The sequence below is a fragment of the Peromyscus californicus genome, unplaced genomic scaffold (genome assembly GCF_007827085.1).
Source record: "Peromyscus californicus insignis strain IS unplaced genomic scaffold, ASM782708v3 Scaffold_12__1_contigs__length_115047231, whole genome shotgun sequence".
In the NCBI taxonomy this organism is placed as follows: domain Eukaryota; kingdom Metazoa; phylum Chordata; class Mammalia; order Rodentia; family Cricetidae; genus Peromyscus; species Peromyscus californicus.
In genome coordinates, this window is record NW_026294413.1 from 15,564,233 (window position 1) to 15,589,479 (window position 25,247).

Sequence of the window (25,247 nt, forward strand, 5' to 3'; positions counted from 1 at the left end):
ATTTTCATAGCAGCATTATTCATAATATCCAGAACTTGGAAACAACTTAGATGCTCCTCAAGTTAAGAATGGATAAAGGAAATGTGGTACATTTACACAATGGAGTATTACTCAACTGCTAAAACAATGGCATCAGGAAATTTGAAGGCAAATAAACAGAACTAGAAAAAAAAACCTTCCTGAGAGAGGTAACACAGACCAAGAAAGACAAACATGGTATGTAGTCACTCATAAGTGGATATTAGGTGTAAAGAATAACCAAGCTCCAATCCACAGCCCCAGAGAGGCTAAAGAGACTTCATCCAGGGAGTGATGGAAACAGATGCAGAGATCTACAGCCAAGCACTAGGCCAACCTTGGGGAATCCTGTTGAAGACAGGAAGAAAGGATTATAAAGTGGAGATGAGGGGATGGGGAAGTGAGGTGTGTGAGGGTGGGGGAATGGGCCAAGCTTATCACAAGGGAACCTAAAGAAACAACTAACCTGCCCTCATAGTAGTTCATAGACTCTGAACCAACAGCTAGGGAGCCTGCATGGGACCAACCTAGGCCCTCTACATATGTGTGAAAGTTGTGTAGCTTGATCTACTTGTGGGACTCCTAGAGGAATTAGGACTTGCCTCTTATGCTTTGGCTGTCTTCCAGGAAAGTAGTCCTCATACTGGGTTGCCTTGGCCAGACTTAATACAAGGCGGGGAGCTTATTCCTGCCTCAACTTGACATGACATGCTTTGTTGACACCTTAGGAAGCATGCACCTTTCTGAGCAGAAACAGAGGAGGAGTAAATGGGGGGGGGGGTCAGAAGGTGAGGAGAAGCTGGGGGGAGGGAATGGGAGAATAGGAGGGAGGGCAAACTGTGGTAAGGATGTAAAATAAAGGAATACATTTAATCAACAAAAATTCATGTAAACACAAGTCTACATTGAGTCATAACAGAGTTATCAGAGAACAAAGTTAAAAAAAATGTCAACTATGTCCAATTGGATAAAACTGTGTCATGTACATAATTGTCTTTTACAAAATAATCATCTTAGGTTAACAAAAAATCAAGCAATCTGCAATGTTGTCCTGTAAGATGGTTTCATTACACCTTCTGATGTCTTCCAGCATTCTCCTTTAGTGGGGCTTGTAGTTATTCTGATGATTGCCGCCCCTTCGGGAAGCCTGCCATTAGTGTCCGTTGACCTCTGTAGTCTGCATATCCTTGTCTGTATCCATAGTTCCCATAGTTATATCCAGTATAACCGTATCTGCCATAGCCACTATAGATTTCTCACTGCCATAGGTATTATTATAATTTTCATATCCTTAACCATAATAGTTACTAAATCCTTGGTTCACTTCTGGCTCTGACCTCTTCTACATCCCCTAGTAGCACATCTTCCACCAGGTCTAGCACCTCTTCCCTGTTTTTGTTGTTGCTATTACTGCCTGTGTAGCTCCTTGGATTGTGCAACTTTGATCTTGCACATCCCAGGACCTATTTGATGGTCTCTACTTTCTAACAATTTCTTGACTTACTGGCTCTTGATCTGTATATGTGATGAAATGGAATCCTCACCTTTCATTTATTTTTGTGTCCATGGGAAGCTCAATATTTCCTATCTCTCCAAAGGCTCCAAAATAGTCTACAGTTTATTCTTCTAAAGTATCTGGATTCAATCTGCCCAAGCAACCTTTTTAAGGGTCTCTTTCCACTTTAAAGCTTTGACGTTTTGGGAGCTATCAATTTACCATCCAATTTGTTTTCTCTCAGGTCCAAAACCTTATCCACACTAGCGGCGTCTTTGAAAAGCACAAATCCAAATCCTCTTGATCTTCCAGTGACTGGATATGTTTTAATTGTGCATTCTATAACTTCCTCAAACTGAAACCAATATTCAGTCAGATCTTTCTTGCTTGTATTCCAGCTCAAGCCTCTAATAAGCATTTTATCATCATCCTGCTGATTCTTGCTCTCATTGATCTAGGATCCATCTGTGAATTCTTCTATGTCACAGTACTCATTCTGGTTCTCCATGGTGAGGGAACCATTGGCAAGGGGGTACTGGCTGGCAGTACCGTTCAGGCAGCAGTTGTAACACGAACCTTAAATGGTCTTATTAACAAAAACAAACCCGGAGCCAGGTATTGGGGTGAATGCTGAAAGATCAGAGAGATAGAATAGGCCACAGCAAACCTTACCTCACCAACTTCTCAGCCGATTCTGTTTCCTCAAACTGGAAGCCTTTGAGTCCTCATCCAGAATGAATCTCTGCTGAACTGCTGCTAAAAGCCTAAAAGCTTAACCAGGCTCTAGTTCCTGGTTTTCATGCCTTATATACCTTTCTGTTTCCTGCCATCACTTCCTGGGATTAAAGGTGTGTGTCACCATGCCTGGCTGTTTCCAGTGTGGCCTTGAACTCACAGAGATCCAGATGGATTTCTGCCTCTGGAATGCTAGGATTAAAGGCATGTGTGCCACCATTTATATAGATATTCTGGCCTCTATATCTAGTGGCTGTTCTGTTCTCTGACCCCAGATAAGTTTATTAGGATGCACAATATATTGGGGAACATAGTATCACCACAAGCAGTGGCAGTAGAGCATTATGTGGAGCTGTATTTAAAATGGCAGAAGAAGAGATGTAATATGTTTTTAAGTATGTCAATAATGTATTCTTTTTATTTTGATTTTTGTATTTGTTATTTTATATGCATGTGTGTGTGTTTGCATTAGATCATGAACACTGTGTGCATACAAGGGTCCATGAAGCCAAGACCAGGGCTTCCAATGCCCTGTAACTGGAGATACAAGTAGCACGTATAACCATGTGGGTGCTGAGAAGTGAACCCAAGTCGTTTGGAAGAACATCAATCTTCATTAACCACAGAAACATATTTCCATCCTCTGTAAACAGGTATTTTTTCTATTTAAAACTACAGCAAATCAACCTATTATAATGTAATTAACATGTAAATTGTATTGCTATATATAAAATACAGTTTTAACCTTGAGAAAATATTAAGATTCCTGTGGTATACATGGCAAAGCTGACAGGAACCTTGGACATTCAATATCCCTCAGAACCTGTGCTACATCCTTGAGCCATTGGATTTTTATATGAAAAGTCATGGGCAGAAACTTTTCCAGGACACACTTCCAGACACAATTTCAAACTGATAATTAAACACCAGAGGATATATTCAATAAAATAATCTTATATATTAATTACTTTAATTTTCTATAGGATGAAAAGAGAATAGTTGGAAGACAAATTCCCAAAGCAAGTAATTAAATTGTATTTCCCTTGGTAATCTATTAACATATTTCAGCAAATTCATAATTCTTGGGTGAAGTAGAGATCAGGAAGTGAGAATAGCAACACTCTTAGTGGAATTTTGAGCAGCTGTATTTATTTTGCTTAGAGAATCGAACTCTGAGTGGTACTGCCAATGCTAATGATGAGTGATGATGATAAATGAAATTACAAACAATAGTGAACATTTATGTGTTATGAAAATTATATGCACATGTTATAAAACATTTAATGGGACTTGTGAATATACTTATTGACATACATTTTAAAATTAAATAATGAGACAAAGTAAGTCAATGACTTGTTAATTATGGCTCATATCTTGAGAACTAAAATTTGATTCCCTTTTCAAATTTTCAATAGATACCTTTTCTGATGCTAAAATAATCTCTTACTAATATCTGTTAGTTTTCTGGAAAATTTTGAAAGAGTAGATCATGTACAAGGTGACTAATTTAGTTGAAATTGCTTAACTAAGAGCAGATGATGTAATTCAGCATGTTGTGCTTGGACCTTTTATCTTCCATTTTCTTAACTGTGTCACATACAACTCTTGGTGGTAGCTTAATGGACCTTGCCATCTCAGAAGATATATTTTCTGGAAAAGCATTCTCTGAGGCTTCATCATCTAAGGTCTTTTTATTTTGGAACATGTTGATCTCTGCCTTCATTGAAATCTTTAATCCTATTAGCAAATTAGTTTTAATCCAAGCACTTATTCAGGTACCTCTTCTTTCCTATAGCCATAGATACATAACATTTACTCTTGCTAAGATTTTCTATTTCTTGATCACTAGATTTCTCATTGCTTTGTCGGGACAGTTGATATCATGTCATCCCATTGACCCAATAAAATATTTATTTAAAAATCAAAAACCTAAAAAAAACTAGTAGTCTTTCCCAGGGTCACCCTAATAGATTCCTAGTAATGTGGTGCACAGAGCCTGAACCAGCCATTTTTTGTTTCCAGACAGCACTTCTGGTGGTAGGACTGGGACATCAACCCAGTCACAAAACCTTTGACCTATAATTTGTCCTGCCTGCAAGATGTGCTGTGGTATCAGTGGCACAGAATTCTGGGAGTGGCCAACCAATGACTGGTCTAACCTGAGGCCCATGCGAGGAGAGGAAGCCTATGGCTGACACTGCCCGGAGGGCCAGAACCCAACATGAATGGCAACAACAACAACAAAAAAAAGTCAATGAAATTATTCCTAGTGATAGTCTGCTCTAATCACAGACCAGAGCCTAGCCCAACTGTCATCAGAGAATCAGAGAAGCTTTATCTAGCTACTGATGGGAACAGATGCAGAGACCCACACCCAAACCTTAGGCAGAGCTCACGGTACCGAAGAGAAGAGCAGGAGAAAGGATTGTAGGAGTCAGAGGAGTCAAGTACACCATAGGAACGCGACCCACAGAATCACCTAAGCAGGGTTCATAGGGACTCACAGAGACTGAAGAGACAATTACAGAGCCTATACGGGTCTGAGGTAGGTCCTCTGTATATATGTTACACTTGTGTAGCTTGGTGTTCTTGTGAGATTCCCAAATGTAGGAGTGGGAATTGTCTCTGCCTTTTTTGCCTGCTCTTGTGACCCTTTTCCTGTCCAGACTTGATATGAGGGTACACATCCAGTCTTATGGTAAGTTATTATGCCATGTTCAGTTGATATCCTTGGGAGGACTGCTCTTTCCTGAAAGAAAGTGAAGGAGGATTGGGTCTACGGGATAGGGGATATGGTGGGGAGGGACTGGGAAGAGTGGAGGGAGAGGAAACTGCTGTTAAGATATAATGTATGAGAGAAGAATTGAAAAAAAACAAAATTAGCTAAAACTAATAATCAATTAGTATGATATTTAAATACAGTTCTATTCCATGGTTATTAGCAACCATTTGGTATGGTGATATTTTATTTGTACTGAAATGTGATTTTATTTGTATGTTAATAAATAAAGTTGCCTGGGGGTCAGAGCTAATAGCAAGCTATAGCAGAAGCTGGGCAGTGGTGGTGCACACCTTTAATCCCAGCACTTGGGAGGCAGAGCTAGGTGGATCTCTGTGTGTTCAAGGATACAGTCAGCATGGAGACACACACCTTTAATCTCAATACCAACCATAGAAGACCTGGAGATCTGTGCAGACAGGCAGTGAGGAGGAGGTCATGTGGTTGGGTTTACAACCAATGAGAAGGCAGCATAGAAAGTCAATAAAAAGGAGAAACACAGGGAGTAGGTCTCTTGCCGAGGAGGACAACAGCAGCAGTGAATGGTAAGGTTTTTAGCTCTTAGCTAGTGCTCTGACCTCTTAGGCTTTCATCTCTGAATTGGCTCTGTGTTTCTTATTTAATAAGACGGTTACATTTACAACTTGGAATTAAAATCCACTGGATATTTTTATTTCTGATTGTTTTCTGGAATTAGGTCAGGCCAGAAATACACACATTTTCCCACCAATGTTCAGTTCTGAGCCCTCCCTGTGCCACTTTTCTGAATCTGTGACTTTCTCCTAACTCTTTCATCTTGATTTTAAAAGAACAGGAATGCTATCTAACTTCCTTCTGCATAGCACTTACCTGGTTGCACATTCCTTCTCATCCTCACTGTTTTTACTCTACTCAAGTAGAAGACATAATATCTCTCATAGTATTCTGTGCCCAGTTTCTGTTTATGATCTTAGGAGTCTCATTCTGCCAACTATTTTCAATTCTTCCCTGATGCTAGATTTTAGCCTTTTATGTGCATACTCTTTCTCCGTCACTGTAAGATTTATTGCCCAAATTTCTCTCCTGAAAACATTCTTTCTTTTTCTGAACAGTGGCTTTGTTATGGTTTGTTTATTTGTTTTAATACTGTCAAGAGTCTTGTTGCTCAGCCTCTAGTACTTTTTATGACTAAACGTACTGAAATATGAACTATACCAGATGCCATGTAACATCAGAGCTCTAATCTGTGCAGACCTTGAGCTAAGTGTCATGGCCCATGCCTGTAAGCCCAGTACTTGCAAGGGTGCAAGCTGTAGCATCATGAGATTGAGGCCAATCTACTACATAGTGGAATCTTGTCCCAAACAAGAAAATAAAACTGAACTGAAATACACTGGACTTACCAATTTTCCTAACACTTAGTTTTTATTGTGCATTTTCCTTCTTTAATCCAGTTTCCTGTTATTGACCTCATGATACAAGATCTTGTTTGCTTATTTTCTTACTTCCATGACTGTCCTTGAAATTTGAGAAAAACAAAGACTCATTCAACTATACCTAACTTTCTGTATCACTGTGTGTGTGTGTGTGTGTGTGTGTGTGTGTGTGTGTGTGTGTGTGTTGCTGTGACTAAATTACTTGACAGAAATATCTTTTTTCTTAATTTTTCTAAAAATATTTTTATTTTATAATTAATTTAATTTTACATATCAGCCACGGATTCCCCTGTCCTCCCTCCTCCCAACCCCAACCTTCCCCCCCCAATCCAACCCCCATTCCCACCTCCTCCAAGGCAAGGTCTCCCCTGGGGATTCAGCCCAGCCTGGTAGATTCAGTTGAGGCAGGTTCAATCCCCTCCTCCCTACACCAAGGCTGAGCAAAGTGTCTCAGCATAGGTCCTAGGTTCCAAAAAGCCAGCTCATGCATCAAGGACATGTGCAAGTTCCACTGCCTGGGGGCCTCCTAAACAATTCAAGCTAATCAACTGTCTCATTTATCCAGAGGGAGTGGTCCAGTTCCATGGGGACTCCTCAGCTATTGGTTCACAGTTCATGTGTTTTTACTAGTTTGACTATTTTTCCCTGAGCTTTTTCCAATCATGGTCTCCATATCTCTTACTCATGTAATCCCTCCTCTCTCTCTCTCTCTCTCTCTCTCTCTCTCTCTCTCTCTCTCTCTCTCTCTCTCTCTTGCCGATTGGACTCCTGGAGTTCAACCTGGGGCTTGGATGTGGATCTCTGCATCCGCTTCCATCAGTCATTGGTTGAGAGTTCTATCATGACAGTTAGGTTGTTTGGCCATCCTATCACCAGAGTAGGTCAGCTCAGGCAGACTCTCCACCATTGCCAGTAGTCTATAGTGGAGGTATCTTTGTGGATTTCTGGGGACCTCTCTAGCACTCTGCTTCTTCCTATTCCCATGGGGTCTTTATTTATCATAGTATCTCTTTCCTTGTTCTCCCACTCTGTTCTTGATCCAGCTGGGACCTCCAGCTCCCCTAAGCTCTCTTTCCCCCGACCCTTGCTCTCCATTAACCCCACCCACCCACAGTTTGCTCATGTAGATCTCATCCATTTGTCTGTCATTGGGTAATCCCTGTGTCCTTCTTAAGGTCCTCCTTACTATTTAGCCTCCCTGGAGTTGTGAGTTGCAGTTCAGATATCCTTTGCTTTACATTTGACAGAAATATCTTAAGAGAGGAAAGATTAGTTTTGCTCTAAACTTGCAGAAGGTAGCTGTCCATCCAGCAGATAAGGCATGACATAGTGGATAAGCACATTTTATGAGCTAATTTAGTAGCAGTTCTTTTGCATGGACCTTGACAAATAAACCAAAGAAAGTTCACTAAAACCATAGTATAATCACAAAGAGCCTTCTCCTAATGAGTTAAGTCCCCTGGCCAGGCCCTACTCTCTAAAGTCCCCATAGTGTCCATGGCCTTCCAAATAGTATCACCAACTGGGGACTAATTAGTCGATGTCAGAAGATCCACCTTAAATGTTTTTGGGATCATTTTATGGGTCAGTGTCTTGGAATAAGCAAATAAGAAAAATAAAAAAGAAAGAAAAGTAACTGAGAGTCATCATCATCGTTCATCTCCCTTGGTTTGCTGATTAAAATACAATACAGCTGGCTGCCTCAAAAGTCTGCTATCATGACTTCTCTTCTACGACGCTCTGTACCCTAGAATGATGAGCCAAAGTACACTCCTCACTCCTCTTCCTTAAATTGAGTTTATCCAGATACTTTTTTACAGCCCCAAGACAAGAAACATCCTGAGTTATGCACCTCCAAAGGAATCTTAAGTCAACATAGCGTAGAGCTACTTGCACATTTATTTTTGTAGCACTATTCATGATTCCTGAATTATGAACTCAAGTCAGTTTATGTGTCCATCAACAAATGAAATACAGTAAATGGAATGTAGTCCACACTGTTGGAATTTTATTCAGCTGTAAAGAACAAAAATTTTATCATTTTCTACAAAAAGGATGAAAATAAAAATTATCATTTCAAGCATTATCAATTAAAATGAAAAGGACTAACACCGCATGTTCAATATTAATTGTTGTTTATATGTATGTGTGTGTGTGTAGTAGTAGTAGTAGTAGTAGTGGTAGTAGTAGTAGTAGTAGTAGTAGTAGTAGTAGTAGTAGTAGTAGCAAGTTTTCTCCCATCCCTCCAGGCCCAGGCAGTCCTGTGGCCTGCTTATAAAATGATCACTCAGAAGCTTATATTAATTATAACTGCTTGGCCATTATCTCAGGCTTATTACTGACTAGCTCCTACACTTAAATTAACCCATAATTCTTATCTATGTTTAGCCACGTGGCTTGGTACCTTTTCTCAGTTCTGCCTTGTCATCTTGCTTCCTCTGTGTCTGGCTGGTGACTCCTGACCCAGCCTTCCTCTTTCTAGAATTACTCTCTCAGCTTGCCCCACTGGCTACTGGCTAATCAGCATTTTATTTATCAACCAATCAGAGCAACACATATTCACAGCATACAGAACGACATCCTACAGCATATATATATATATATATATATATATATATATATGTGTGTGTGTGTGTGTGTGTGTGTGTATTATATATTATATATATATTATGTCATAGATGTATATTATGAAACAAGGATGAGGAACGGAAAAGGAGTAGTGTGAGTGGAAAGAAATGTGAAAAGAAAGCAAGCGAGATATTGGTCAGTGTTAATGGTGCACAAATTTGAAAATGTCATAAATGTAAATATTTTGTACAAAGATTATATTGTAATACAAATTTGGGATCATTATTGGTATTTTGATACTAAAAATTTAATGCCATCTGAACACAAATAATGTAAGGAGTACAGAGGATGTTAATTTAAAGGCAGAAATTGGAAGACAAGAGCCACAGCTGCTGAATAGTCTGCTGCAGGGATTTGGAGGTAAGAAAGGTCAGTTATCAGAGACAAAACAAACAAACAAAAAGTTATAACACACACTGGTGTTACTAAGGATCTTGAAGAGAAAGAATGGGAGTAGGTCTGTTGTATTGCTGTCCCCTCCGTAGGTTCCCAGCAAGTCCCTGGGGCTCACATGGTGCTGCTGTTCACAAAAGGTTATCAGCAAATCAGGACACAAAGTAAATGCAGAACACAAATTAGCAGAAGTTAATTTGGTTTCTGTCCCTATCTTGAAATATCATGTCCTTCACAAAAAGAAGGCTCCTGTTTCAGTTGGGCCACCTTATTTTCACAGTTAGCCTCCTCTAGGTTATTTTGGCTTTGGAATCATTGCAGAGAGAGTGACTAGGAAGACTGTTTGGTGTTATCAAATTTGGCACTGGAGTAGGGAATTATGTTGTATTCATTGCACCTTTTTTTTTAAATTTAAACTTTCATGAAACCACTTTATTTGTACTATTACTGAACTGTAAACATTCTAATCTTGTCTTTCTAAAAGTAACAATTTCAGAGCACCAGCAGAGTAATTATAGCAACAGGTTATAGCCCTCTCAAGGCTCCTCACCAAATAGAGTTGTAACTTGCATTTTCATATTTAAATCAAAGAAATTAAAACTCATAATTTAGATTCACAAAGCTGAATTTTATGTGTGAAAGTCATGTTTACTAGTCTCTGAATATAATTCTTAACTATGAGACATGTGATGGCCATAAAAGTTGTAAACATCATTTGTCATCAGAAATTATAATTTTAAATATGAAATATTTAGTATAAGAACTTGCTTATTTAATCTATAAATGAACACATCATCTTGAATATGTGCTCACATGGGGATATTTTGCTTCACTCTTTCCTGTGGAAGCATTACAAAAAATGAAATAAAATAGTCTCTGACAGAGCAAAATCAAACCCAAGGCAAAGTTTGATTTTCCTCCCTACTGGTTCCACTTAAAATTCATGACCACAAACCTCAAATAGGAACTCAACACTGCCTTGAAATCTAATATGTCTCTCCAGTATAATCATGTCCCACACTTGAGACTATTTTGTACCTTTAGTTTTTCCCTCAATATCTAACTCCAATAATTCTTCCCTCTCAGTTAAAGGGCCCATGCCACATTAAAAAAAAAAAAAATTCAAAGAATTCAGATTGTTAGCTTAAAATAAACCCAACTGAATTTTCAACTATAACAGGCTTTTTATATTCATCTGATTGAAATCATCAGCACAGTTTTGAGAATAATTAACTAGACTTTATGATTTATATCTTAACTATATAATTTAGGATATAACTCTAGTACTGTCACAAACTTTCAAATTCTTGCAACTACCATCTAGAATTTGAGGACTTGTTTTGTATTGTTAACGTACCAATATTTACAGCCTCTTTCTAGTGCATAGATGGTCCAAATATTGCACATCAGTCAGGATAATAAAAGACCAAACAAGAGAATTAGACCAATATTTCCCCAGAGCATAAAAGCTATCATACAAATATAAGAAATGGCTAATATAAAGGTTTGGTCCAGTGAACAGACAGGAAATAGCATTTGAAAAGACAATTAAATTGGACAGTGTATTTGAAAAGACATTCAAACCACAAGGTATAACAAACTATTGATGTGTTGATTAGTGAGTCTATTTTGAGACCCACCCGTTTCTTGTTGAATTCTGAGAGAAGCTTCAGTCTTTTACTGCACATTCCTCTTCAAACGTAGGCCTGCCTAACTTACTTTCTCTTGGTTCTATTCAGCAGAATGCTGTTACTTGTTTCTTACATATTCCCTGAGTTGCATTTCTAGAGTCAGACTCTGCAGTTTCCTTTGTTCTTGGGTACAATTTGGGTCTCATGTCAGGATGAAATAAATTTGCCTTCCTTGCTTTCTCTGTGTTTTAGGGAAAAAAATCATTTTTTATCCCAGAGTCTATTGCACTATTTATCACAGGCTGTTATATTGTAGTCACTTATGTGTGTTTATCTCCTGCACGACTCGCAATCCCTTTCTTAGAGGTCAGAACAGTATTTTATCCATTCGTCTTTCACAGTTCCTACCTACAGTAATGTCTGGCATAGGGGTTGGTTAATGTAAAATCCTCATTGCATTATATTTTATGCTGTAAATATCTCACTTCAGAAATAAATATGAGGTAAAACGTTGGTATTACTTCATCTAATATAAGAAAGTTTGTAATGTGTTCAGAGAACAATGTAATATTGGTTCCCAGAAAGTGAGTTACATTTATCCTGATTAGATCCCTACTAAATCATTTAAAAGCTAGACATTAATGAAACTCAAGTTATGATTTTCCGAATACATTTGAGTATGCCTTTAACTGCAGGCTATGTTCCAAGTATCATTGTAAGAGAATAATTCATGCATGTTGTGCTTTAAAGTAACTTTCTTCAATTACTCAATGCCTGTACTTTCCAGTTTATCATGTGACCAGGCAGTTCACAAACTTCACAGTTACTGGAAGTTTGCTAAAATTACATTTTAATTCAAAATATTATCACACTATGGGAATCTTTAAAAGCATTGCAAATTATTTTTATCAATAATCATTTTATATCTATTAACAAGCTTTTTTATAATTATATACAAATATATGTAATTTCTGTAATATGTTGGCACAAGTGTTAGCATGATCATGGTACTATATATACCATCAAACTATTGGGGAAATGATTGACAGATTTTTTTTTTGTTTCGGTTTTTATGAGACATGGTTTCTCTGTGTAGCCTTACCTGTCCTGGAACTTGCTCTGTAGAGCAGGCTGGCCTTGAACTCAGAGATTTATCTGGCTCTGCCTCCTGAGTACTGGGATTAAAGGTAGGTTCCATCATTGCCTGACTACTTGGAAGATTTTTAAAATGTCAAATAATGTAGATAATAAGAGAACTGCAGAATTGAGGTTATAAAGAATTTGTAATAGAGGTTAAGACAGCATTTGAGAGAAAATATTTTTAATAAATAGCAGTAATTATAAATACATTACATCAAAAAAGGTAAACCTAATTTTCAGCAACTAGTAGGTAAATAATGGAATAATAGACTGACACAAGAAAAAAATGATTAGGTGCCATAACAACCCAGAAGAATGCTGAGAGAAGTTCCAGAAAACAATCAAGGTTGACAATGTTTGACTCAATAAGTCTGATGAAAGAGAAATAGGAGAATAGGGAATGAGAGAGAGATAGAGATAGATAGATAGATAGATAGAGAGAGAGAGAGAGAGAGAGAGAGAGAGACAGAGAGACAGAGTCAGAGAGACAGAGAGAGAGACAGAGGCAGAGACAGACAGAGACAGAGAGATCCACAAAGGAAACAATATAAAATAACATGCAAGAAAAAAAATATAAAGCAATCCTATAATAAAAGTGATAACCCAAGAATGAATTAATTAGGCCATAATGATTGCTCATATGTTTGGGAGGATAAAATCTGTAAGTTATACTTCCTTATCTTGGATCCCTTGCATGGTATGCAGACAAAGAAAAAATAATGAAAACAATGTTCTATCAAACTCATTCCAGTGGGAAACAGGTTAATTCCTCTGTATGAGCTGACGGAGCTGGCCGGAAGTCTTTACTGTCCCCTATTTCTTTCATGGAAGCTTCTTGGAAAGAGGAGTAAAAGTATAAAAATAAATAAAATATAAAATTGTAGTTCTTAATTTTTAAGAAAGAGTTTAGATACTGATAATAATTCCATATGGTCCACTGGTCTTACCAATTTGTATCTATATTTTGTCTTCCTCAATCTTTTTTTTTTTTATTTCTTGTCTTTTGACACTGGTGGTTCAAACACTGTTATTGGCCTTTTACTCTCTCAAATATCATTTGTCAAAGTTCTATATGCCAGGCCAGTCCATTCTATCTTCCACAAGTTAGAGCTGAAAAGGAGAAAGCAAGATGGATAGAGATAGAAAAGTCTGTTCATTTTCAGACTGATGTCATTTGAAGAATTATGACACAAGAAGTTAGTACTGTCCTTGGAGATGGTAATTTAAAATAGATGAGAATTATCTACAGAGTACTTAATGCATTTCAAGCTTAATTCTTTAATTGCCAGCAAGAGACAAAGATGTATTTTGCATGGCAAGGGTGGTTATAATCACTATAAACAAAGACGACATTGATTACTATAAGTAAAATAAAATGTGTCAAGCAGTAGATTTCATTTTTCCTTTAGTGTTCCTTGAATCAGTTTCATTTGTATGGTGAATACAAAGGTCATCTGTATGCTGCATACTTACACATTATTAAAAAGAAAGAAATACATTGACTAGTTCTTAGTACTGGAACAGACATTTGAGATATATAATTAAATCAATAAAAAGACTAAACCAAAATTTGAAAAAGTTGTCATTGAGAACCAAGAGAGGCAGTCATATCATTTTCAGTCAAAGACATTCATATATTATCCCCCCCACACAAAAATAATACATGATTGTAAGTAACAATGAAAATAAAAATGAGGGGTGTTGCTTGCTTGGTCAAAGGAAAGAAATTTGATTGCATGACAGATATTTACCATCCTTTTATATTTGTTTGTTGTGGTTTTGAGATAGGATCTTCTTGTATAACTTAGGAAGTGCTCAGATTTACAAAATCAGTTTCTTCCTTCTGCTGTCCCCATAGACCAGCGTCTCAATCAGCCACCGTCAGGAAAGCTTTCTCATGAAGTAGATGGGAACCAATCTAGAGACTATAACGGGACAATGTGTAGAGAGTGGAAACTCTGTAGCGCTCTGTCTTAAACGGGATATGTTCATCAAACCCTTCCCATCATGGCTCAAGGAGCTGTAAGGAAGAGGAGGCATGAAGGTTGTGTCAGAGGGGATGTGTGGCACCAAGGAATCAGTGTCTTCCATACAGACACCACGGACACACATATGACTCAGAGGCTGTAGGAACAGGGACAGGGCCTGAATAAATCCACCCAAAGTGAGGCCCAGCACTGAGAGGGAGAAGTAGGGAAGAGTTCTCCCAGCCCTAACCAAGATGCTTTCTCTAATTAAAAATTAGTTGTAAGGGAAAATTTTGTTTTGTTTTTTTTTTTTGTTTATTTGTTTTGATTGTTTTTTTGTTTTTTTCTCACTGGAGACTCTGGATATACAAGCCACATGTGAGTGTAGGTCACATGTCCAGTAATAGATGGCCAACACAATATGAATTCGATAGTGTTTAGGTAGGTTTTTATTTTGTTTTTTCATGTTGCTTTGTTTGAGCATTTTTTATCTTATGGTCTTTGGTTTGTAAATTATGTTTTCTGATTCTGTATCTTAATGAGGTATGTGTGTATGTGTCTCTCTCTGTGTGTGTGTGTGTGTGTGTGTGTGTGTGTGTGTGTTTCTTACGCTTTTTATTTTCTTTAAACTCTGATATGTTTGTTGTTTGTTTCCTAAAGTGACAGAGAAAAATGTTGAGAAGTTGGATCAGGAGGTGCCTGGTAGATCTTGAAGGAGATGAGCAGCGGGAATTATGTTCAGAGTATATTATATGAACTTTCATTTTAAATAAAGCTTCCTGTCTCTTGATAGCTGGAATTATAGGCTTTTCACTCCATATGTGGAAAATAAATACTGCATTTATGACTCTTTTTCTGAAAAAAAAGTATATTTAAAAAAATGACTCTAAGCCAACATCATTTCTCTAGAGGACCTCCAACAGAATGTAAAAATACAATTGAATTTAAAAGTTATAATAAACATCTTACTCTGTGGGTGATAAAGAGAAATATCTATGTAGAAACATCTACTTAGGAGTAGATGTTTCTACATAGATATTTAATAGATGTTAAAATATAATTTTAAAATTAAAAACATAATATATGCATAGGCTAAGATACTATTGTGACATATTTGTCTAAAAAATTAGCATCATTTACATATATTTCTCACAAAGTGTTTTTATCTGATTAAATTGAATAATTCTTATGATAATGCTTAGATGGAAGGAATTATTTTATAAAGTAGAAAATAGAAATAATAACCTACCTATTGTTTTAAATAGCATCTGAAGAAAAAAATGGAGAAACACAAACACATAGTTCTAAACATTCCAAAAAAAACTCTAAAATAATACTGAAAAAAAGAAAATATTTTCAGGTAGTCATGATGGTGAGACTTCATGGGTTTTATAACTGACCTTTCTAAGAGAAAAACTTTTCTCAGCAAATTCCCTGTTCTGTGGAACTTACAGTCTTTTCTCCCTACATCAACCACAATAACCTATGAACCTTATATCTAGAAGGGTGTTGTGGATGTATTCATTTACTGGGCTCCAGGACTCTGTGTTTTGATTGATTGTGGATTTTTACAATGGTCTTCCTCTGTTTTAAAAAGAAGTTTCCTTGAGGAGGGGCAAGAACTGTACCTGAACATGACCTGACCAAGGACAACATGATAGATGTGCTAATGTGGAGGAGAGAAATCCAGGTGGACTCCACCTTACAGAAGAACTACAGACAACAAAGGAAATGCTGAGAGATGAAGGAATAGTCTTCCATAGAGAAGAGGCCACCAGTTTATTTTCCAATACCAAAGGATCAGCCTTGAAAATATGCATGCATTTAATATTATACTTGCTCAACAGGGTGTACTTATATATTTAGGCATACACACACACATACATAAAGTCACACACACACACACACACACACACACACACACACACACACAACAACTAAAGAAAAAATTGTGAATTTAAAAGAGCAATAAAACACATGGTAGTGTTTGGGGGGAAAATTGGAAGGGCAAATGTAATTGTATTATAATATCAAAAATATTTAACACAAACAAAAGTATGTTTTCAGCAAAATTACATTTATAGTGTGTTGATTGTACAGATAGTAACATATTAATAATTATATGCATAAGAACATTTGTTCTCATTTTTACATATTTGAAACAAGTTGTTTGATAGTCATACAAAACATTTGATGATAGAAATCTTCAGCAAGTTAAACAAATGTTGCTAGAATGTGTATTTTCATGGTAATAGAGAGCATGATCAATTTATTAAGATTAAACTAAAAAGATTATGTATAATTTACTTGCTTAAAGTATTATAGGCAATCAGTGAAGAATTTTCTACATTCCTTATTATGTTAAAGGGGACATTTTATGTTTGGTTTCTTATTGTGTGCATTTTTCAAATCCTTAAAAGGAAACTATTATTGAATTCCATGAAAAATGATGAAAAAGACAAATGCAAACAAAATATTGATAGTCTAAATAAAACTTGAATCTCCTGTTGAGAAATTTGTAGGAACCTGTAGTACTCCATTGGGCATAGTTAAGATGAAATTGATGAGTTATCAGAAGTTTGCTTGGTGAAACAATTTATTCATCTTTAAAAATATTCTAATACATCACTGCTGAGTGCCATAGTTTTAAAACAAAAGAAAATGAAACCCTATAAATTACTGAATAAGTCCTAAGAGGGAAGGGGATTGTGTATGTGTAGATGAAGTAGCAAGAAATAGCTACACACAAATTCACAAAGTGAAAGAAAACAAGATGAAAGAAGGATTTTGTAATCAGTTTTCAATAGCATTTCTTGGACAAATGATGTTCACTCAAACAGTTGAATAACAATGGATTATCTGATATCATCTATAATGTGATGTATTTAGAATACTTGGCAGTGGACCATGAATGCTACAATAGTGACTTGGCAGACAAGATATACCCACTAGGCATTAGAAGCATGACCACTGTGGGAATAACCAATAACTTTATGAGTAGATTTGGGGTATTTTACATATGAGGGAATTCATACCTGTTACTGTAACCCTGTCCCACAACCTATGGTTGTGGTGGCCGAAAGTTCCATTATGAAACTTACTATAGCTGTTTTGCTAAATGATCAAGTTGTCACACTATCTTCTAATTATTTACATTTACATCCACAGAGTTGTACTGCTCTCAATCTTAGTCAGAGAAATTCTTTTGTAAGTAGACAATGGCTAATGTATAGATGCAGAAAGAAACATTCTGTCAATAAGTGACTCAGAGAACTCAGATGGGTTATCAGAAGAGACCTTTGCTGCTCTGAGGTTTAAGAACATTGGGAAATAGCAGGCAGAAAGAATGAAAGAGCCGGAGGATATGGAGGAGAGCTGTGAAATTCTGTCTCACAGACTTGGCTTGGTTATTGCACACATGAACTCATGACAATTATGGTTGCCTACACAATACCTGCACCAGATCACCCTAGTTAACATTCCAACAGGAATAGGATATCCACCCCTGAGGTCTACCATTAGTTAAGAAGCCAAACAATTGATGGCATCTGGAATAGAGAAAAACACTCCTTTAGTGCATGGCCTCTGGTAGGTTGTCCATGACCCAGTGGTCAGTCACATGCAATTATTCAGATAGGAAGCATTAGTTGGATTCACTATTTAACAAAAAAGAAAGGACATAAATTTGGAAAGGGAATGAGTTGGGAGATCAATGGGAGATTTTGAGTGGGACAATAGTAGGTAAATATGATCAAGATACACTGTATCCATATTTTAAATTTTCAAAGATTAAATTAAAATTAAAAAATAAAACAACTCAATAAACTTATTTGCAAATTTTAAAAATTAAAAATTTTCATCTCTCCATAACACTGCATAAATGGGGAACTAGAATTGTAGTATTAAACTGAGAGTGATATAGAAGATTAAGGATAAAAGAGATAACATAGGAAGGGACCTCAAAACAGTGAAGGCCATTTGAGAAAGTTTTGGCAACCTCCTACACTAAAAGCTTCCAGAAATTACTTCTGTGTAAGTTTCCTTAGAGATTGAAACATTCTATTCTGCGGGGGAAGCTTCTCAAGTGAGAAGGTAAACAACTCAAATAGCTTCAGGAAGTTCTTGAAACTGACCAGAACAGGTTCACAAGGCTCCTCCTTACCAGAGTAAACAGTAAAAACTGAGAATCTTTGTCATACTAAGGAAAGATGAGCTGTCAAGAAGACTTGAAGGAGAAAAATTTCAAACACTCTGAGAACCCACTAGCTTTCTGAAAGAAGCAGAATGCTAGTGAGCTGCCTGGAAGAGCTTTTTACCCACTAATGCACCTGGGCAGGAAACTTCCTAACCTGTTGAATTGTCTGCAGGCTGTGCACTGTGCTCTAGGTCCCCAGGTACATCAACTGCCACCACTGTTGGCCTGGCCTTTGGTGATACAGCTGTCCTGGAGTCATTTCACCTCCTGCAAGTAACTCCTCACCCTTGTTTCTGTAAGTTACACCTAATAAAACACATTGGTTCACTAAGTTGGACTTCAACAGTATCCATAGTTTGGACTGTCCTGGGTTCCCTATCTGAGGTGAGTAGAAGTGTGTTACATCTCCATAGGTAAAGTTTTGTTACCCAGAGACTACCTACACAAAAGTCACTTAAAAGAATTCACCAGATAAGGTGGGAGACAAAGCTACAGTTAAACATCTTATATCAACAAATAAAACCTCTAGTGACACAAATGGCTTATATCTTATTGATTCCTTGGCCAATGAGGTCCTAGGAAACTCTTTAAAACATCACAAGCTACTGTGAAGGCTCTTGATTGTCTTTCTCAACATCTTGGTAAGGCCTTATTCCTTTAGGCAACACATACTATGTTGTAAAACACAGAGAAGTAGAGCTGGTACCTAACTGTAGGCCTCACCCTCTCCTAACTAAAGTTCAAACACAGGAAAGTATTTACATGGTAGAAGAGAAGACATTTCATCATCAATATTACCTACAAACCATGCAACCAAAACCAACAATCTGCCTGCAAGATGTGCTTGTGCAATATTAGCACAAATGGTAAGTGAATAATCAACCACTTTTTGAATGGACTTAAGGATTCCCTCCACATGATAGAACCCGTACATGACACTGATCAAGTGGCCAAGACCTGAGACTAGATATGCCATGAGCCTATGGAAAAATCTAGTTTTATTATTCTTGTATAGAACATGAAAATACAATGATTCCTAGTGACATAGGCTTTAGTCATAGGTCAATGCCTCAGCTTTTTCCTGCAGTAGATGGGAAATGAAATAGAGACTCACAACTGAACAATGTACAGAGAGTCAGAGACTTAACAGCACTCAGTCCTAAATGGAATGTCTTCATCAGTGTCCTTACTTCAAGTCTCAGTCATCTAGGTGGGAGAGGAGGCAGAAAGTTTATGAGATAGAGATGATGGACGACACCGAAGAAACTGTGTCTTCCTGATACAACAAGATCAATGCACATATGAACTCACAGAGACTATGGTTTCATGCACAATACTTGCCCAGGTGTAAGTCACACAGGTCCAGGCTTTGACAAGGGATAGCAGCCATAGACTCCTCCTCCTAACAAAGAAGCTATTTGCAATTGATATAGGCTAGCAAAGAGAAAAATCAGTTTTTTCCGATAGAGTCTCTTACAGGATGTCAATCACACATAACGGCAGGTGCTACTTGAGAAGGAGCAGGACAGTGCAAAAGAAGTTCAACAGCGTTTTTGTAGACGTCTTATTACATTCTGGTATTTTTTTTTTTTCTCTTACTGGCCTTTGACTTGTTTGTTTTGTTTTCTTTGGGGGGGTTCTTTTGTGTTTCTTATTTCTTTTATTTTTTGAGAGAAAAAGCAGGAAAAAGTAAGGTTGTGTGGGAGGGAGGTAGAGGGGATTTGGGAGGATTTGGTGGGTGAGAAACATGATCAAAATACATTTTATAAAAATATTGTTATAATGAAAACACAAAACAAAGAGATTGAACTTAAAAAAGACATATGTTTAGTTGACTTCATATCATATTATAAAATAGTGATTTGTTAACTTGCTATTATCTTGAAACATTTACCTTGTTTGGTAAATGTGTATGGTTCAAATAAATATATAGAATGCAGGCTAATATGCATTCACATTTCAAACCTACTTTTTCTGTAAAATTTTCACTAGAGCTATTCAGTTTCATTGATGTGTGTATGTGTGTGATTCTGTGTGTGTCTCTCTCTGTGTAGGTGTAGAAGTCAGTCACATAGTGATTAAAAATAATAAAAATCATTTGATATAATTTGTGTAATATTTTTAACAATTACTAAGTCTAATCCATATTTCTTATTATATACATATGCAGCTACATAGATAAAAGGACAGAATAGGATAGAGTGACAGGGTGGTCAGTCTGAGGCTCTCTTTTAAGTTCTATTTAAAACTTGAAGCTTTGTTCTTCTATAGATTTGTACATCACTAAAGTGATTTTTTGAAAGTTTTAAAAAATGGCTTGCCATGTTGATTTCTTGTTTTCTCTTGCCACTGAACTATCCACTAATATGATAGTTCTGGTAGCCCAGAGCCCTTCAAGTATAGTGAACTGGAATAGTGTCTACTGTACTCAAACTAAGCTTAAAATTCTCCTTGAATTTCTCAAAATAGAAAGCGTTTCTAGCAAACAAATACGGGAAAAAAAAAAGAAGAAAAGAAAAAGAAACATTTCAACAGTAGTATTTTGCCAATAAGAACAAAAAATATTTATATTTGACAAAAATCTCAGAAGAATAAATGAATAAAGATGAGAAAACAACAGAACACAAGGGTAAGCTTATGACCTTAAATATCCATTAACATTCCTATTAGTTTGTTATAAAGTATAAATATATTGGATATATTTTACTAAATTCAATGCAAATTGATAGCATTCTGTACCAAATTTTAGTGAATTTAGATATGCATATTAAAGGAAATACATCATTAGATTGTGTTGGAGTTATCCTTAATTTTTACTTAATGTATGCATTAGATAAATTTCCTGGCTAGTATTTTAATTTACTTTTACCTGCTCCAGTTTCAAGAAAAGAAAAAGGGATGAATGAAAGACAGGAAAGAGGAGGAAGGGACAAATCTAGACACACCATTCCATAGCTACTACCATTCTAGAGTATTTGGGAAACTCCATTTGATCCTTGCTTACCACCTAGGCAAATGATTTCAATGTAAATTATGCATGGGAAACCATCACAGAAGATAAGGATAAAATGCAAGTATCTCTAAGTAATATTTTAGCCTAATTTGCATTAGATAAAATTCAGATTAATGACCACTCTCATATCAGACAGAATATGAAGTTATTCCACAGAGTAGATGTGGTTGTCAGGATCTTTCTAATGTTTAAATATGCAGATGTATGATTAATTATTTTCATCCCACATATGTTGACTGATATGTGATATCATATTTTAATTAATGTAATACACATTCGTGTCAATCAAATGATAATATCCTGGTTTAAATATATTGATAATATATTTTTCAAATCCTTTCTGTTTTTTTTTCTTTTTTTTATTAAGAAAAAAAAATTTATTCATTTTACATACCACAGATCCCCCTCTTCCTTCCTCCGGCGCCCCCAGCCTCCACCTCCCAACCCACCCCCATTCCTTCCTATAAGAAGGTAAAGAATCTTATGGGGAGGTACATTTAGTAGAGGCATGTCTAAGCCACTCCCCTTGCCTCAAGGCTGTGCTAGGTTAGGTGTCCCATCATACAAGTGGGCTCCAAAAGGCCTGATCATACACCATGGATGTACTCTGATCCTACTGCCTTCTGCCAGGGGGCCCCCAAGCAGACCAAGCTACACAATTGTCTCGCTATGCAAAGGGCCTGCCTAGTCCAGTTCCATGCAGGCTCCACAGCCGTTGATCTAAAGTTCATGAGTTCCCACTAGTTTGGTTTGGTTGTCTCTGTAGGTTTCCCCATCATGATCTTGATGCTCCTTGCTCATAGAATCGCTCTTCTCTCTCCTTGACTGGACTCCTGGAGCTCAGTCTGATGTCTGGCTGTGAATCTCTGCATCTGCTTCCATCCGTTACTGGAGAAAGGCTCTATGATGACAGTTAGGGTACCCACTGTTCTGATTACTGGGCTAAGCCAGTTCAGGCACCCTCTCCACCACTGCTAATAGTCTAAGCTGGGGTCATCTTGTGGACTCCCGGGAACTTCCCTATCACCTGGTTTCTCCCTATCCCTATGATGTCTCCTTCTGTCATGGTATCTCTTTGATTACTCTCCCGATCCATCCCTGTTACAGCTCAACCACACTGTTCCCTTAGGTTCTCATTAAATATCCCCTACCCTCTATTATCCACCCCTCATACCCTATTTACTCATGGAGATATCTTGTATTTCCGCTCCCCAGTGCGATGTATTCATCCATCCTTGGGTCCTCCTTGTTGGCAAGCTTCTCTAGAACTGTAGGTTGTAGTCTGGTTATCCTTTGCTTTACATCTAATATCCACTTACGAGTGAGTACATATCATGTTGGTCCTTCTGAGTCTGGATTACCACACTCAGGACGAACTTTCTAGTTCCATGCATTTTACTGCAAATTTTATGATATCATTGCTTTTCACTGCTGAGTAGTACTCCATTGTGTATATTTACCATGTTTTCTTTTTCCATTCTTCATTTGAGGGGCATCTAGGTTGTTTCCAAATTCTGGCTACTACAAATAATGAGGCTATGAACATAGTTGAGTATGTGTCCTTGAGGTAGGATTAAGCATTTCTTGGGCATATGCCCAAGAGTGGTATAGCTGGGTCTTGAGGAAGATTGACTCCCAGTTTTCTGAGAAATCGCCATACTGTTTTCCAAAGTGATTGTACTCCCACCAACAGTGGAGAAGTGTTCCTCTTGCTCTACATCCTCTCCAACATAAGCTGTCTGCAGTGTTTTTTATCTTAGCCATTCTGATAGATGTTAAGATGGTATCTCAGAGTTGTTTTGATTTGCATTTCCCTGATGACTAAGGATGTTGAGCAATTCCTTAAATGACTTTTGGCCATTTGATATTCTTCTGTTGGGAATTCTTTGTTTAGATCTGTAGCCAATTTTTTAATTGGATTGTTAAGTATTTTGATGTCTAGTTTCTTGTGTTCTTTATATATTTTGAAGATCACCCCTCTGTCAGATGTGGGGTTGGTGAAGATCTTTTCCCATTCTATAGGCTATAATTTTGTCATATTTACTGTGTCCTTTGCATTACAGAAGCTTCTCAGTTTCAGGAGATCCCATTTATTAATTGTTGCTCTCAGTGTTTGTGCTACTGGTGTTATATTTAGGAAGTAGTCTTCTGTGCCAATGCATTCAAGAATACTTCATACTCTCTCTCCTATCAAGTTCAGTGTAACTGGCTTTATATTGAGGTCTTTGATCCACTTACGTTTGAGTTTTGTGCTTGGTGATAGATATGGGTCTATTTGTAATCTTCTACATGTTGACATCCATTTATAACAGCACCGTTTGTTAAAGATGTGCTGTGGGATAATGCTTTTGTATACTGGTTTAATAAAATGCTGATTGGCCAGTAGCCAGGCAGGAAGTATAGGCGGATAAGCAGACAAGGGGAATTCTGGGAAGAGGAAGGCTGAGTCAGGAGATACCACCCCACCATCCAGGAAACAGCATGTAATGACACACAGGTAAAGCCATGGAACATGTGGCAACATATAGATGAACAGAAATGGGCTGAGTTTAAGTGTAATAATTTGTCAGTGGTAGGCCTGAGCTAATGGCCAAGCTGTTATAATTAATGTAAGTCTCTGTGTGTTTACTTGGGTCTGAGCGGCTGCAGACCAGGTGGGACACAGAAAATCTTCCAGCTATAAAGGTACTTTCTTTTTTCCATTGTACAGTTTTGGCTTCTTTGTAAAAAATCAGGTGTTCATAGGTGTGTTTGTGTTAATGTCAGTGTCTTCAGTTCTGATGATGTGTGATTTATTAGAAAGCATTAGAAACCATGAACACTTGAGAAGGGGTTGGTAGGTTCAAAGCAAAATTAGTGATTAGGGTTAATGGTACAAATCACTGTTGGTATCTTAGAGATCTTCTGATCCCAAATCAGGCACTACTTCAAGTTTCCCTTTAGTTAATTATAGTAAAGACCACCAAACAGGATTCTATATGAACAATGCCATACAGTATCTCAAGCACTTTTAAAGAAAGAATAGAGTACCTTACAATAGGGCTTCCCTCAGTTTCTGAGGAAATTAATTATGTGTTTGAGCTTTTTACACCATGCATTCTGAGTAAGTATGGGGTTAGAAATTGTAAAAGATTCTGAGCCTGTCATGATACAATGCATATTAAACTACATGCTAATATAATATATTTCTACTATTACTGAACATTCTTAATGAATAATGTTCAATAAGTTAAAATAGTAGCAAAATTATTTAAATGTTTTATTAAGAAAACTCTTCTTTAACACCGAATTCATTTAGTCCACACAAATGTACAGGTACATTGCTGTGCCTAGACCCAAGTACCAGTGTTCCAAGCACATTGTGAAAGTAATAGAGAAGAAGTCTCAAAGAGAGGAACTCTGGTCAGGAAATGATGGACAGAGAGGAAGAAGACTGAACATTTTTAACATTTAATGCTCTTCTTTTCACCCTGTTCACCCTGACCACACCTGAAATATAGGTTCTAATAACTCCATGTTTCACACACACACACACACACACACACACACACACACACACACACACACATACACACACACAATATCCCATTTATTTTCTCAGTAATTCTCCACAAGGCTTAAAATAAATAAATAAATGAATGAATAAACAAACAAATAAATACATCAATACAGTTAAAAGAGGTTGAATTACTTGAGAAAAGTAAACACTGCAAGTGATGTTATTTGAGGTCAAATCTTCTGGATTTTAAACCTAAACATGATCTTCATTGCTTTATTTGTTGAGGAAAAAATGATGTCCAGTGACTTTAAAATAAACCTTGCTTGTTAGACAGCACTC

The 25,247-nt window shown here is 37.0% G+C and overlaps 1 pseudogene; it reads right to left on the minus strand.

Annotated features, from left to right (window-relative positions):
- Positions 1-1,117: 1,117 nt before the first annotated feature.
- On the minus strand, positions 1,118-2,054 carry LOC128107832 (heterogeneous nuclear ribonucleoprotein D-like; annotated as a pseudogene).
- Positions 2,055-25,247: the final 23,193 nt, after the last annotated feature.